This window comes from Lissotriton helveticus, chromosome 5_1, assembly GCF_964261635.1.
Source record: "Lissotriton helveticus chromosome 5_1, aLisHel1.1, whole genome shotgun sequence".
Classification (NCBI taxonomy): Eukaryota; Metazoa; Chordata; class Amphibia; order Caudata; family Salamandridae; genus Lissotriton; species Lissotriton helveticus.
Window position 1 is genome coordinate 1834763693 of NC_136065.1, and position 12268 is coordinate 1834775960.

The 12268-nt window shown below is 42.9% G+C and overlaps 1 protein-coding gene across 1 annotated transcript in view; it reads right to left on the reverse strand.

Moving 5' to 3' along the window:
• SGCA (sarcoglycan alpha) overlaps positions 1 to 12268 on the reverse strand; it is a 210861-nt gene that overhangs the window by 174581 nt on the left and 24012 nt on the right. The window lies entirely within an intron of this gene.

Sequence of the window (12268 nt, forward strand, 5' to 3'; positions counted from 1 at the left end):
GTTTGTATAGGAGGTCAGTTGTGTATACATGGTGTAAGACAGGAGTACTTAAACTGTGGTCCGGGGACCCCTGGGGGTCGGTGACAGCTACTCAGGGGGTCCGCAACTGTTTAGGAAATAAAATATTATTAACAAATCGATAAAGTGCATATGAATAAAGAAGCAACATGTAAAATTGAAAATTAGAAAGAAGTTCCATAAATGTGAAGAAATTTGATATTGGAGGTTAAACATTACGTTATTGTCCTCAGATTGGTCTGTGGGAGCAGTGCAAAAACATCAAACAGAATATAGTATGGATAAGGGGTGGCCTCAGTTGAAATTAGAAAAAAGCCTAAACTTTCCATGAAAATTAAGTTTTTGATTTTTTATATTTGTTTGTGAATCAAATGAAATATTTTATCATTTGTTTATGTGTGTATTTTATGAATGCATGTTTCTGTATTTTTGTGTATTGTTTTAAGGTTCAAATAATCAAAATTGCTTAAGCCCAGGTCTTGGCATCTATTATTGACTCTGTGGGGCTCCCAGGATTCCTGTAATAATTCAGTGGGGGTCCACAGAAGTAAAAAGCTTAAGAACCATTCATGTAACATATTGCAAGGTGCTTCCTTTCATAGTTAGTAACTATTTGGAGGACACTAGCCACGCAAGTTCATGTGCTCTATGAGTACCCTTTCAAAGATCATCTGAATGCAACATTGCTTTCCAAATGAATCTGTGCAAGGTAGGTATTGTAGTAAAGAAAGACGCATGGAGGTAAATCTTTATTAAGTTGCTCAGAATAACGCCTCCTCAAGTCAGTGTACAAGAGCCTCACTGAGGGAACAGTTCCAACATTCTAAATTGCCTCCCACTCAAGAGTCTAAGGGTGAGACCAAGAGGAAGAGTGGGAGGGGGGAGCCAGAGGGAGAAACCAAGACAGAGATGATAACACATCTCCCTCCCAAAGGGAAGAAGTAGAAGAGAAAGAAGATAAAGAAGAAAAAGAGAGGAAAGAGTGAGAAATGGAGAGGAGAGTGAAAGATGACCAGAGTGGTATACAGAAGATACAATTCCCAAAACTGGAAAACATAATGCAGCAGTGACACAGAAAACGACGACAATACAAAATCTTTTTGCCATGTAGGTGGGCGAACAGGTCTGCTCATTCTATCTTCTTGTTCTGTGCAGCCCTGAGGTACTTTGTGTTCCTCCACCTCTACCTCAGAGGGAATCAAATTTGAGGAACACCTGGTAATTCTATCCATGCTCCACATTTTACCATTTTCTAGCACCACCACATTGTTTTTGACTTGCTTTCTTTTTTCTGGATCATAGAATTTGTCACCTTGGTTGCTCGCCTCCTGGGGCTTCTTTACAAGGACCCATTGTCCAATTTTCAGGTCCTTGCTTTTTATGCCCCACTTCCTGTCATATCTGTCTTGGTACATCTTTTGTTGTCTAACCATTCTGCTTCCTACCTCCTCTGAGTTAATAGTGACATCCTTGTTCTTGAACAGCCAACTGGGAGAAAGTTTAGATCTCGCTTTTCTCCCTCTCAACATCTCGAACGGGGACAGTCCTGTAATGGAATTAGGAGTTGTGTGGTAAGACCATAACATGTCCTTCACCATACTCTCTATAGGTTTCCATGAAGCCACAGCTAACTGAATGGACTCTTTCAACATTCTGTTTGCTCTTTCTACTTTGCCATTGGCCTTGGGGCAATATAGAGGTGTGCGAACATGAGAGATAGACAGATCCTTAAGAAATTCTTTCATTTCGTCAGACACGAATTGCACCCCATTGTCCGTAATGAGGGTTTCAGGAATACCCTCCCTGGAGAATACCTCCCGTTAAGATACACTTGAGGGACTTTGTGTTGACCGCGCTGATAAACGTATGGGAGATCCAATGTGAGAAATAGTCAATGAGAACTATTAAGTACCTACCCTGTGGACACATGGCCTGTATAGGTCCTGCTATGTCAAGGCCCAATTTGTTTCAAGGAATAGTGGGTACCTCAACAGGAATAAGGGGGGGAACGTCTAAGGCTTTTAGTTTTGTCACTCAGGCTACAAGCCTGACAGTCCCTGACCTTCTCTTCCTTAAGGTGATCCATATAGAGAAACCAGTAATCGGACCTTAGCTTGTCCTTACTCAGACTCCTCCCCAAATGCCCTCCATAAGCTAAATTTAATATTTGCTCTTGTAAGCCTTCAGGTGGAACAATCTTTCCTGATTTTAATATGATATCTCCCTACAAGGATAGTTCCTCCCTTACATTCCAGAAGCACTGTAGTTCCTCTGATAGGTCCCTACATGTTGGGCCACCCCTTGATTATAAAGTCCCTGACTGCCTTGAGCTCTTGATCTTGCTCTGTACTGGACTTCCACTGATCTTGTAAAACTGCAGGTACACTGATCTCCAAAATGGCATCCTCAATGAGACAAGCTCTAGACAAGTAATCTGCAGCACTGTTCTTAGCACCAGGCACATATGTAATTCTGTAATTGAAAGTTTGGAGTCCCAAAACCCACATAGCTATGCGGGGAGTTGTGTTCTCCATTTCCTTTTTTGTAAAAAGTGAAAGTAGGGGCTTGTGATCAGTTTGCAGCTCAAATGGTAGGTCCCACAAGTAAAGTTTAAAGTGGGTGATGGCCCAGCAACAAGCAAGGGCCTCCTTCTCTACTGTGGAGTAATTTCTACCTCAGCCCCAGTAAGGGTCCTGGAGGCAAATGCAACAATTTTTTCTTGGTTGTTTATGATCTGAGAGAGCGTAGCTCCTATGCCCTTACTGCTGGCATTGGTGGTAAGGATGGTTTCCCTCTCCATATTGAAATTTCCAATGTGGGGTGCACACGCAATAGGTATTTTTATTTCCTCAAATGCAACATCATGTTCACCATCCCAACTGAATGTTACGTCCTTCTTTAGCAAGTTCCTGAGGGGTTGGGTAAGAACTGTGAAGTTTGTTTTACATATTTGGCCATGTACTCTGCCAAACCCAGAAATGACTTTATTTCTTGTTTGGATGTGGGTCTGGGGGCTTTGACTAATGATTCTACTAAGTCTGTTTTGGGTTTAATTCCTTCCTCTGAAATGGTGCGCCCCAAATAGTCCACTGAAGTGACACCCAGCTTGCACTTGCTTCTCTTGGTGGTAAACCCTGCTTCCTTTAACTTGCATAGAACAATTCTAAGATTGAGATTGTGTTCACTTTCACTGGACCCATAAATAAGTATGTTGACTTTAAAGCACAAAGTCTTAACACATTCTCTAAGTATGTGCTGCATAATTCTCTGGAATGCTGCAGCTGCAGATGCAAGTCCGATATGGCATTCTCAGAAATGTATAATTGCCAAACAGCGTGGTGAAAGAAGTCAACATTTGTGAGGCTGGATGTAAGGTGACTTGATGATATGCTGAAGATAAGTCTAGAATACTGAAGTACTTGGCGTCGAGAACTGTGCTCAGCATCTCATGTATCCTGGGTAGAGGGTGCCTGTCCACCCAGATGTTGGCATTGAGGTCCCTCAAGTCCACACCTAACCAAATGTTCTTCCCATTGTCCTTGGTGGTAAGAACAATGGGTGCCAACCACAATGAGCTTTCAATTTCTTCTATTACACCTTGCCTTACCAGCTTTTGCAACTCCTCCTTTAACATTTCCCTCATAAGGAGTGGTATCGACATGGTCTTGTGCACTACAGGGATGGTACCTTATTTGAGTATGATCTTGTGCATGTATTTTTTTAATCTGCCCAACTGATCCGAAAACACCTCTGACATCCCAGCTTGCCTCTGTAGGTTCTACTAGCAACACTTGATCTATGTTGTTTGGATCTAGTGTGATGCCCAGTTCTTTTTGGTGTTTCTAACCTAACAAGCTGGAGCCTTTCTTAGTTATGTACACTTTTCCTACTGTGTGTCTTCCCTTGAAGGATATACGCATTCTTACCATGCCTACTAACGAGATGGGTTCCTTGTTGTACCCTCCAGGTTGGATGTCAGCAGTTTTTGCAACTAGATTATGAGTACTAAACTTCTTCTCATACAATTTCTTCTCTATTAATGTGTACGGCGAGCATGAATCAGTGAACACAGAAATACTGACACCATCAAGAGTTATGTTGCATGTTGGATATTATACAGATTCCTCTACTTCATTTTGTTTAATCTGAAAAATGTAATCTTTGCTCTCATCACATTTATGCTCAGACTCATGTATACGGTGTACTTTACACACTTTGACAAAATGGCCCCTTTTGTTACATTTTCTGCAAACCACATTTCTCGCAGGGCATTTCAAATTTTTCGCTAAATGGTGTGGTTTTCCAACTTATTTCGGGGAGCATCTTTATTTTTATCACTAATCTTACAAACTGCATCCTCGCTTACTAGAGGTTTAACTTCTTCTCGCTCCTTGATAACCCCTGACACCATTTTCATTTCCCTGATGTATAATGCAGTGTGTTCTATTCCCTTGGCAATACTGATAGCTTCATTCAAATCAGGGTTTCTAGTGAGGACCTTCTCCTGTATTTTCTGATCATTAGTGCACCTGACAATTTGGTCCCTAATAAGGAAATCCGTAATTGTGCCAAATTCGCAAGTAGCTGACATTCTTCTTAAAACAGACACATATGCAGAAACTCTCTCATCCTTCCTTTGTTCCCTTTTAAAGAATGTGTGCCTCTCCAAAACGACATTAATTTTCTCTTTAAAGTGTGCCTCTAGTTTTCTTGAAGTGTAATCATACACATCTACACCTGCTTCTTCCCCCTCAAACTCTTCATCCACATCTCTTCCAGTAATGACTATATATACCTTCCTCCATTGAATACCCAAGTTGTGAAGAAGAATATGATGCTTCCGAATCGAGGGAAAATTCACACCCCCTGTAGCTATCTGATATGATTTAAAAATCCCAAGCCACCTACGCCATGGTATGTCTGGCTCCCCTAAGTCGTTCAGAAAAGGTGGTGGTTGACTCATGCTTGCTGCAGCCATAGTGAGGGAGCAAAAGCCTAATGAGGATATAACCAAAGGTTCCCAAAGTTACTGCAAACAGACCAAGGGCAACGAAAAACAATACAACAAGCACTGTATCTGAAAGAAAAAAAACAGATTAGTTTGAAAATTGCACTCTGTCTCTGTCTGTTTTCATTTGCATCGGCTTCATTTTCATCGGCGTCTTTTCCCTCGGCGCATCAACGGCCACGTCATCGCCTCAGCGCATCAAGCAGGCATATTGAGGATTCCCTTCTGGATTTAGTTCTTCTCTTCACTGCTTGAGTGTCACTTTTCCTCCAGTGCACATTCACATAACTTCCCTTGCTCGATTCCTCTGGATCCCTGTTACAGGAAACTCTCTTTGGGGGAGTGACTGACTTCCCATTACAGTGTTCTAGAAAGAGGAATTCACATATCTGTTCATATTGGTTAATGTTACAGGTTTTCTGTGATTGCCTTCTAATTGCAGTGTCACAGAGAAAGGACTTTGAGTTTAGTTAATTTTGGCTTACAACTTTAAGCTTTCTCTCCAAGCGTTGTATCTCCTGTATTAATGTTACAGTGACAGAGTGCAATTTTCAATCTAATCCGTTTTTTTTCTTCCAGGCTTTGCAATATACATACAGAAGAGATCCCAATGCTATAAATTTAGGACCAAGGTAGGGTCTGGAAAATAAAATTCTATTCAATGAGATCTAATGCCTTCTCCACATCTAGAGAAATAGCTCCAAAAGAATGTTTATAAGTATTCGATTTATTAAGGATGTTAAAAAAGAGCCTAGTGTTAGCAGAAGTGTGCTTCCTTTGATGAATCTCGATTGTTCTTCCCCTATAAGTGTATGTAGTATGGGGTCAAGTCTAAGAGCTAGAATCATTGTAAGTATTTTATAACCAGAATTGACAATTGAAATGGGCCTACCATTTTTACACTATGTAGGATCGCGTCCATCTTTAGGAATAAGACAAATTAATGCATCTTGGTGTGTACGCCTATGATTTGGGATGTATAAAGTAGGAAAACAATAGATTTGATGTGGGGATTTATAACTTAGAAAAATTAAGGTAAAATACTATAGGAACACCATCAGGACCCAATTTACCCAATTTAAATAGTTGACTCATTTCTGAAATTATACAATTTGATTGTTTGACCTCCATCATTTTATATCTGGCTAGTGGATGTCTGAGGTTATTGAAAGTAAAGTGTTAATAATTGCTGTCAGCTTTTCTCATGCAGCTAATTTGATGAACATGCTTCACGTCTCAACCTCAGATATGACACAGAAACATTTTGAGATGGGCTGCTTAAGTGGTGCTGTTTTGGTAATGCCTTCTCAGAGTGTGATGTAGGTGTTATGATGATACGAGAGCCTGTTTCTGAGGTGGAAAAGCATTCTGAGAGGCTAATGCCTTCTGCCGAACTCCACCCTTTCCACATTTCTCAGCATGTTGAGTCCCAAGGATGGTGAAAATATGTGGCTGTGGAGGGTGAAACCATTGAAATCGGTGGTGATAAAATTGTAATTAGGATAAAGGGAAAGCTTTTATAAGCAGAGGATGACACTGGTCAGTGGTAGGCATTTTGCATTTTTCGAAGGGGGACAATGAACACATAGAGTGCCAACGCCCTACAAATAAGAGAGAGATGTTGGAGGTATTGTGTGCTAGCTGCAGGAGGTCAAGTGCCCACAGAAGGAACACTGACGCCAAGCAAGACATGAGCAGAAGCGTTGTGCAACAGCATTCGCCAACAATACTAGGTTAATGTTCGTCCAGCAAGCCGCATCAAAGTCTTTGTGGCCAGCGCACTGTTGGCTTACACCTTCTTTAATGCTGATCTCCTTTACTGCCGATCTTAGCATCACATCTTATTAGTATCACTAAGCATAAATATAAGCTGGCAATGCAAGATCCAGTGTGTGCTGCAGTCCTTCCCTTCCAGGCTCCTTCTAAACAAACACTAGTCACCAAAGACACTTCAGCATAGCTCCTGCTCTCGTTTTGCATGGTCACAAGAGTCATCGTCCCAGGACCGCTCAAGGTAGCCTTATCTAATGCTAGACACAAACAACAACTGTACCTATTTGTGCACACAATTAGCTGAGGTGGACTTTGGCTTAAGTTGGATGGTGTCTGCAAGACTGTGTGAGAGGGAAAGGTGACAATTGGTAGGTATGTGAGTGTGGCACAGAAGGATAATGCAGAGACGCTGTGTCTCTCACACACATACAAACACTCACACACACTATGAAATATGTGTGATATGACACTAAGGGCCTGATTACGACTTTGGCAGTATGGCGCTGGGTCCGCCCCGCCACAGCACCGCTAAAACTTTGGATGGGTCACCAGTCAGATTAGGAGTTTCCTCCTGTCTGGGGGGCTTTTTTGGCATTCTCGCGGCGGTGCCTCAAAAAATGGGCACTGCAATGGGAATGCCAAAAATAGTTCCTGCACAGAATGAACTGAAATGCCCATACTGTGCATGAACTGGGGTGCATGCACACAGGGGGGGCACAATTTGTCCCTCCCCCACATGTAGCTCAGGGCACAGAGGCATCAATTTAAGAGATGGAGGTACTCCAATTGTTCATCTGGAGAACGCTTTGCAATCCCAAATTCTAGAAAAGTTGATAAACCTCAGCGCTCTTTTTTACCTCTCAGTGCAGCAGGGACCCTTCTCTTTGGTCTGCTTCTTAGTTAATACTAGCACCAGATCTATAAACGTACTGTTACTTGCTTTGCCTTGGGCCTGGTATAGAGTCCCAATAAAAACACTTCAGGGGAGCGGGGTATATTCCAGGCTGTCATTGCCTGTATCGCTCTGCCACTATGTGCCAGTACCCCTCCAATTCTGGGCAATTACAGTTCATGTGGTAAAATGCTGCATCATGTGACAGCATTTAGGGCATTTGGTTTGTGTCAGGGTAAATTCAATTAATTGTCTTGGGTGTTGTATAAGCCCTGTGTACAAGAATAACTGGATCATTTGGAATCTTGCACCCCTAGAAGTTCTGGGATGCTTTGTAATACTCTTTTCCACTCTTCCTCTGTAATATCTCTCTGTATGTCTGTTGCCCACATGACCCTCAGGTCATCTGTTGAGCTTTTGCTCTGGTGGACTAGTGTTTGGTATGTTAACGTTATTGCTTCAATTTTGCCTCTTGTGGTGCATACTAGTGGCAGCCCCATATGCCCAGGTGGTTCCATAGTTTCCATCATTTACTGTTTTTAATTGTCCCTCTGATTGCCCTGTGTAATAGAAAGTTTCCCCCTCGGATACGATATTGTCCTTGTAGGTCCTCAAATGGTTTCAGAGTTCCACCATCATATAGGTTGCCCTCAATCTCTACACTTTGTTCTACCCATCTCAGTAGTTCCCCCCATTTACCCTAACATTGCTGACTGAGCATGCTTACATGGGGGAAGTCCGCGGCGCAGGGCTTTTGGTATGTATTCTCCAATTTCTTCCAACAGTTTTTGTATGCATTCTCTATTTTCTTCCAACAATGGCGGAATACCTGTATTGATCAATCCTACCCTCTGGCTTCCTCCTGAGGCTCAAGCAGTACCTCTAGAGTCTCTGTGAGGCTCGGTTTGTCAGCCTTTATTTTCCCTGTTGAGTAGACTTCTATAAACCCACTTGGTGACCCACTGCCACTGCACTGTAATGTAACTCGAAATTTGGTGCTGCCAGACCCCCTCCTGTGTCTTGGGCCACAACTTTGTCAGTGCAAGTTGTCTCCGTCCCTCTCCTATATCAGTTCCACTAATATGGAATCCATTTCCTTGAACATTGGCTTCTTTTTCTGGGCTGGTAATGTAAAAAAACAGTCCAACAAGCACAGTAGGAACACCATCTTTGCTATGTCTATCCCTCCTGCCACAGAAAGCAGTAGCCTCATGCTACATTTTAGCTGAATGGCTGGTCTAATATTCCCTTCTACTGAATCGGTTTCAGTTTTATAGATTTGGAGTCCTGCGTACCTAGTGGAGTACTTTTCCATGTCAGACTTTCTGACAGGGCCAGAACCCGGCATCTATTCCTCCCTGATGTATCTGGAATAGCCTAGTATTTCTCCAATTTACTTTTTAGACCTGACACTGCTTCAAATTCATGTAATGCTTGTACGACGCCCTCCAATCCTGTCTGACCATCCCGTATATACAGTACGATGTCATCCAGGTATAGTGATATCTAATGTGTCGTCCCAGGGTCATGTCCCTGTTTTGGAATAGGACACATTACAACGCAAACATTTACAACGCATGCCTTTACAACGCGGTTTTTACATTGCAACATCCATTGCAACACATGATTTTACCAATCATGCCATCACAACGCATTTTTAGAAACTACACTTACAAAGCATTCAATTACAATGCATACCATTACAATGCATACAATTACAATGCATAGCATTACAACGCATAATACTTTTAGGGCAACAGTAGGGTAAGTGTTGGATAGTATATGGGTACAAATGACTATTCCCACTCCAGTGAGTGCAACAGTAGGGAAGGCGTTGGATAGTGCAGGGGTAAAATGTACTATTCCCACTCCCGTGAGTGCAACAGCAGGGTAAGTGTTGGATAGAGTAGGGGTAAAAATTACTATTCCCCATTACTTACGTTGTAACGGCTTGCGTTGTAGTGACATGCATTGTAATGGCATGAGTTGTAATGTCATTTGATGAAAAGGCAGTTGTGTTGTAATGACTGCGTTGTATATGTAGTGCGTTATAATGACTGCGTTGTAGTAGTTGTTTCCCTGTATTTGTCACCCCTTCTGACTGTGTCTGCCAATGGTTTCACTGCTATTGATAACAGCGAGGGCGATAATGAAGCACCTTTGTCACGTGTCCCTTACTACTATGTACTCCATAGATAGGCTCTTACCAGTTCTCATCCGGGTTTGTACACATTAACTGGGTTCAGCCTCTGAAGCCTGCTACCAGGCCCATTTTCTCCAATATCGCATATGGGAAGACCCAATGGATTGAGTCAAATGTAGTGAGTCAAAAGCCTTCTCTGTGTCAATGGAAAGCACTACAGCTTTTGGGTACCTATGATCTGAATGTTGAGGGCTGTGTTTCTCCCCGGGATGAATCCATTCTGACCCTTGTTTATTAAATGTGACTTACGTGGCAGGAGCGGGATAACCAATATTTTATTTAGGACTTTATAGTCTGCATTTAGCAATGATACGGTCCCATATGCACCATGACATCTACAGGCCTGACTATAGGTGTAGGCAGGGATTGACCTTCCTACAAGGGGAAGACAATGCCACTGCAGAATAGGTTTGCATTGTTTAATGCTGTTTATAGAGAAGAGACATAATCTGGCTGGTAATTAATTTGTGTTTGGGCAAACTGCTCCTAAGTGAAGGTATAGGGTGATAAGTGAAATGAAATGAAATGAAAAGATAATTTATAAAGCGCGATGGCTACCCTGGGGCGTCCCAGCACTGCAGAGGTTGGGCTAGTTGGAGTACGCTAGACTTTAAAGAATTATTAAGATGAATTATTAAAAAGATGATTTGTTAAAAAGCCAGGTTTTAAGAAGCTTTCGGAAGGTAAGTAGTTTAGGTTCTGATCTAATTGAGAGGGGGAGAGTGTTCCAGATCTTGGCTAGGTTGTAGGAGAACGAGCGGCCTCCACACCTGGCTCTCTTAATTCGGGGCACTGTAGTGAGATAGGATGTCCCGGATCTGAGGAGACGGTTGGGATGATAGGCATTTACCAGGGGGCGGTTGATAGCAGGGCCTGTTCCCCAGTAGGAGCGGTGGGCAATACACATAGCCTTGAATTCAATCCTTGATTTCACCGGGAGCCAATGGATATCTTTCAGTCGGGCTTTGACTGAGACTCGTCGCGGGATATCGAGGAGGGTCCTGGCGGCACAGTTTTGGATAATTTGAAGTCTATTGAGCGTGGACTGTGGGGCCCCAAGGTATAGGGCATTTCCGCAGTTGAGGCGAGATAGAATCAGCCCTTGGACCATGATCCGTCTAGAGTGGAACGGGAGAAGGGGGAGGATTTTGCGAAGTAGCCTCAAGAGCCCGAAGCATGTGGCAGCGAGCTTAGTTGCTTGGTAGTTAAAATTGAGTGTTCTATCCAGCCAAATGCCGAGACTTTTGATTTGTTCTTTAGGTTCGGGGGGACAGCCTAGGCAGAGGGGCCAGATGGAGTCGATAGATTTGGTGATGGTATTTCCCAAGAGCATAATCTCTGTTTTCTCCCCGTTTAGCTTTAAGCAAGAGGCCGACATCCAGGCGGCGACTGCTTCCAAACATTTGTATAGGCTGTGATGGGAGTTGAGAGGGGGGTCCAGCGCCACCACCAGCTGTGTGCAACTCGCTATTAGCCAGGATTTTATTAATCAGCAATGAAGGCGTTGGCTTACTTTAGAGTGTGGAAGACAGTGCAATTTCCCTCAAATGGGATGGAGTACACTGTCTAACAAATATCGTCCACCCGGTGTTTTAGAATCAGGCGCACAGTTATGCTTCTGACAGCAGAGTCTTTGCTGGCTCCACCAAACTACCGACTAACTGCCCGTTGCATATTGAGCTAACAATGAGTGGACACCAAATTGCCCATCCAATTGAAGACAGATGTCCCAACTGATTTTTTTTCTCTGTTTAAGATCATCTGGAAAAGCCTGGCAGTACTAAACAAGAAACAAAATTCACCTATGCACGTTGCAAAAAAGATTCCTAGTATGTCTGGGATATTAGTTTTTTGTTTTTCAAAAACAAAAGGCCTTGCAGGGTGGCCCCTTTAAACATGACAGCTGCTTAACAAGGCCATATTTAAAGAACTCCCCCTGCTTTGGCGGTGGGTGCGCTAAAGGCACACAGATCCCTGTCAGGCAAGCGGAGTTCTGTAAATATGGTGGGCAGCCATCCACCAGGGTCATCCACCAACCAAACCCTAAATAACCCGTGGCTGTTTAGTACAATCCGATTATTAGCCTATTATATTGACATGCATGCAGGTTATTTCATGCACTCCAAACAGATTTGTTGGCTTTTCACCTTGTAGCTGTTCTTAGGGTTATGGCTTTAACTCACCCAATGGAAGTGTAAGAAGGAGAGAATACACACACACACACACACACACACACAGACACACACACACACACCCACAAATCACACACACACCACACAGACACACACCCCTCCGTCACCTCCCATATAACAACCTTCTGCACACACAGTCTCACACATCAACCACCGCCCTCCACTCACTCGAAAGTAGCTAA